Raw genomic sequence first — 3,954 nt, 5'->3', positions numbered from 1 at the left:
TCTGTCATTTTGGAATTTGATTTATTAAAATTGTATGTACGGCTTCCATGCAAGCAGGCACTTGCTGCAATTTTTAGATTGAAAAATATGGGATACAAATTAGAAGACTTTATCGATAAGTCACTGACAATGGATGATGTCCAAGCAGCATACTCCTATGTGATCCAACCAGTAAATAGTGAGGAATATTGGATCCCACAGATTGTCAACAAATCCTCCCTCCCCAATCGTACGTCTAGTTGGCCGGCCAAAACTTAGGTGGATGAAAGCTCCTATCGAAATGGTGATTGGCAATAAAGTTAAGGGATCGCACCAAGTAACTTGTAGTAAGTGTGGAGAGAAAGGTCATTATCACAAGACTTGCAAAGGTGCACCTAAGGATCCAAATTGGCAGTCAAAGACTAAAAAGACAAAAAAGGAAAGCAAGACTCAATCAGGAACTTCCGTTGGAGCAGCAACAAACAAGCTAGGACAACAACATGATCCAATGGTTGCATTTGTTATTTTGTGTATTCTATTTTTTTAATTATGTTAATTCTGCTAGGTCTGTTATGTGTTGTTGATTGCAAATTGCTGAATCTATATGTTATATTTGCATCATCATTTCCAAGCAAAGGCAAAAAAAATAAGAAAAAGATGTCAAAATTGAAAGCCTCGCCCAATGTAAATTTTGGTGAAGAGATTGATTTATCTCAATCTGCACCTCCTAATGATGGACCTAAGTATAGGATTGTATTTGGATTATGTTTATAGCTACATCTTTATTATCATATAGCACATATAAAAATCATATTGTACAAACTTTTTTTAATTTGATAAAACATATATTTAGCTTACAATTATTGTATATCCAGATTTTTAAATCTTCATCCATCAAAATATGTGATTACACATTTGTAATATAATCTAATTTCTTTTAATACAATATCATCTTATATTAAAGTGATAGCAAATTCATTAACATAAAATATAATATTATACAGATTTAGTTACATCTTAAAACCATTACAATGCAACATAATTATTATAAAATGTCACAGCTAAGGTTATGAGAATTACTTAGGACATGTCCTAAAAACTACAGCAATTATGATACTAATTATACCCAAAATTATAAGCCTAAAACATCTGAAGTAATATCTACCACCTTGAGATCCAATTTCGTTTTGATTTTTCAAATTTAATTCCATCTTTAACTCCTTCATTTTATGTTCTACCTCCTTCAATCTCCTTTCCATTAAAATAGCATTCTTAGAAGTAATGTCCTCATCAATATTTTCGTAAATTAATACATTTAGCCACTTGAAATACTTGCAATGTGGGATGGGTGCCTGAAAATAAAAAAATTTGATTGTAAAAAAAATCAAAATTACATAAATTTTTCAAATTTAAGAAATATACAAAAAAAATCAATACTTACATTGTAATTAGGGCATCCCAAGAAGAACCTATTGGGATTAAGTTCTGCGCAAGATTGGAAGAGAATTGCATAGGACCCACAGTGACATTTTGGAGACATGAATTTCTTCTTTCTTGGCTGCCCAACTCTTCCAAAAGAAAAGGTGCAGCACATACTCTCTTCGCCAACACTATAATCACACAGGTTGCGACTCCTAGTTTCCGAAGAATGATCTTCATGGCTCATAGTGGTAGACAGTTAGGGTTCTACACAAGAAGGAAGGAGGAAGAGGCGTTTAGGGTTGATCATGTTCTGTGAAGTGCAGATAAAACACGAAATTATATTTTCAAAAAATTGTTAGGGACCAAGTTGGGTGATTCATTAATATGCCAATCAAAGCTGGCATTTAACGGACACATCACCATCTTAACCCCAAAAATAGATTATTGACGTAGGGACTAATTTGTCTCATGGAAAAAATTTTCAGGGCCGGAAAGTGGTTTTTTTTTCTAGGGGCCTCGTTGTCTTTCGCAAAAATTGTCAGGGGTCGGATTGGGTATTCACTCAAAAATCGGAGCTTTAAAAACCTGGCTGATTTTTCCACCGTTTTTTATAAGGCGGTTCTAGGATCAACTGGACCGGCCAAATAACCGGTTCTCAATTACTCCAGTCAAACCGATCGGTCCGATTCGATTTTCATAACAATGATATTTTCACATAAATTCAAGTGTTGAACTCCAAGTGGCATGTTGCCTAACTTTGTTCTCCTGGACTAGCTAATATATTTTCACAGAGATAATATATTTTCACAGAAATTCATTGGCATACAAAAAACTAAGACGACACAGGATTCCGCATGTTTTCATAATTATGGTATCAACAATAGTGTATTAATTTAATCAGAACATGATTAAAATTCAGTGATGATTTATAGCAAAATTAGTTAATTAGTTAAAGAAAAATGCAAGAAGATGTGAAATAGGGAAGACAGGGACAAGGAAAAATTTGAAAAAGAAGAACAGTGAAGGCATGACTCACTCGCCGACGAGACCAGCGAGTAGGCGGCGATGGCAAGGCCAAAAAGCAAGAAGGACGACGACGTCCGAACCAACGGCGAGTTGCTGGCGGCTTCTGCTTTTTCTTGACTGAGTCGGCGTGATGATGCCAAGAAGGCGTGACACACGAACTACGACGAGAGGCCGGCGACAGAATGATTGAGCCAAGCTGCTGGCTAGTTCGTGTGATAAATAAATTAATTATAATAATTACTGAAATAAATAATTTAAAAAATATTTACTGAAATAAATAGTCCTTTTTTATCTTGTGAAATAAATGAGATATATGTAGTTTTTCAATGATAAACTGTTCATTTTAAATGATAGGAAAGATGGACTGTCCAATAAACTGCCCACTATTAATACGATTATCTTTTTTCTAACTACCTCACTGTTAATACTATTGTTTCTAACTCACAAAGTTTTTAAATTTTTTATGTACTCTCTTGAGTATTAATTTTTAAATTCAAATTATATATATTTTAAATTTTGTTTGTTGCGTAAGAGTACATAAAAATTTAAAATATAATTTAAATATAATGATATTTCAAATTTTGTTTAATTTGTTGTATGGGAGTATATAAAGTTTGAAATATACTTAAATTTTGTTTGTTGTATGGGAATATATTTAAAAGATGGGAAGCATGAAGTTGATGCACGATACATAGAGAATTAAAACGGTTATCTCCCACTCTTCCTCTGTTTCATTTATTCTCGTCAACCTCTCCTAACAATGGATAAACGGTTATCTCTCACTCTTCCTCTGTTTTATTTATCTCCCTAACACACAATTAAAACGGTTATCTCCCAATTCTTTTTCTGTTTTATTTATCCATCAACTCCACGCTTCCCATCTTTTAATTTTTAGGAGTGGGCACAATTACCGTATTTATTCTCATCATAGAACTTGAACATCAGTTTTTATTTTTCAAATTTAAATCAATCCAATTCGATCTATAATTTAATCTAAAATTTTGGGTTAAGTAAATTTTTTGTTCCTAAGGTGTGAGGCCAAAATCAAAATCGTCCCCGAACTTTTTTTGTTATTAAAATCATCTCAACGTTACAAAAACGTTATAAAATCGTCCTTTTGAACATAATAATTTTTGAAATGACACAAATATCTTTTTTTATTATTATTAATTACCCTAATCCCACCCACCCATTACCCCCACCCCTTCCTACTGCACCTAAAACAGACAAACTGAAATCATGAAGTTGATGTACAGTAAATAAAGCGAAAAAAATGATAAGAGAATTGAAATGGTTATTTCTCACTTATTTATTTCCATCCACCTCTCCTAGCAATTGGCAAACAGCTATCTCCATCTCTTCTTCTGTTTTATTTATCTCTCTAACACACAATTAAAACGGTTATCTCCCCCTTCTTTCTCTATTTTATTTATCCCTCAACTTCACGTTTTCCATCTTTCAATTTTTAGGAGTGACAGAGTTAACGTGTTTATTCCCATCATGAAACTTGAACATTATACAAATTTT

At 33.0% G+C, this 3,954-nt stretch overlaps 1 protein-coding gene across 1 annotated transcript in view; it reads right to left on the bottom strand.

Moving 5' to 3' along the window:
* The window catches only part of LOC107618644, an 86,753-nt gene extending 84,115 nt beyond the window's left edge, over nucleotides 1-2,638 (bottom strand). Inside the window, exon 1 of the mRNA XM_016320760.2 lies at nucleotides 2,438-2,638. The gene's annotated coding sequence lies outside the window, so the exon portion shown is untranslated. The remainder of the gene's footprint in view (nucleotides 1-2,437) is intronic.

The sequence above is a fragment of the Arachis ipaensis genome, chromosome B09 (assembly GCF_000816755.2).
Source record: "Arachis ipaensis cultivar K30076 chromosome B09, Araip1.1, whole genome shotgun sequence".
Lineage (NCBI taxonomy): Eukaryota > Viridiplantae > Streptophyta > Magnoliopsida > Fabales > Fabaceae > Arachis > Arachis ipaensis.
The sequence above is the reverse complement of the archived record's forward strand: the minus strand, read 5'-3'. Positions and strand labels throughout refer to the sequence as shown.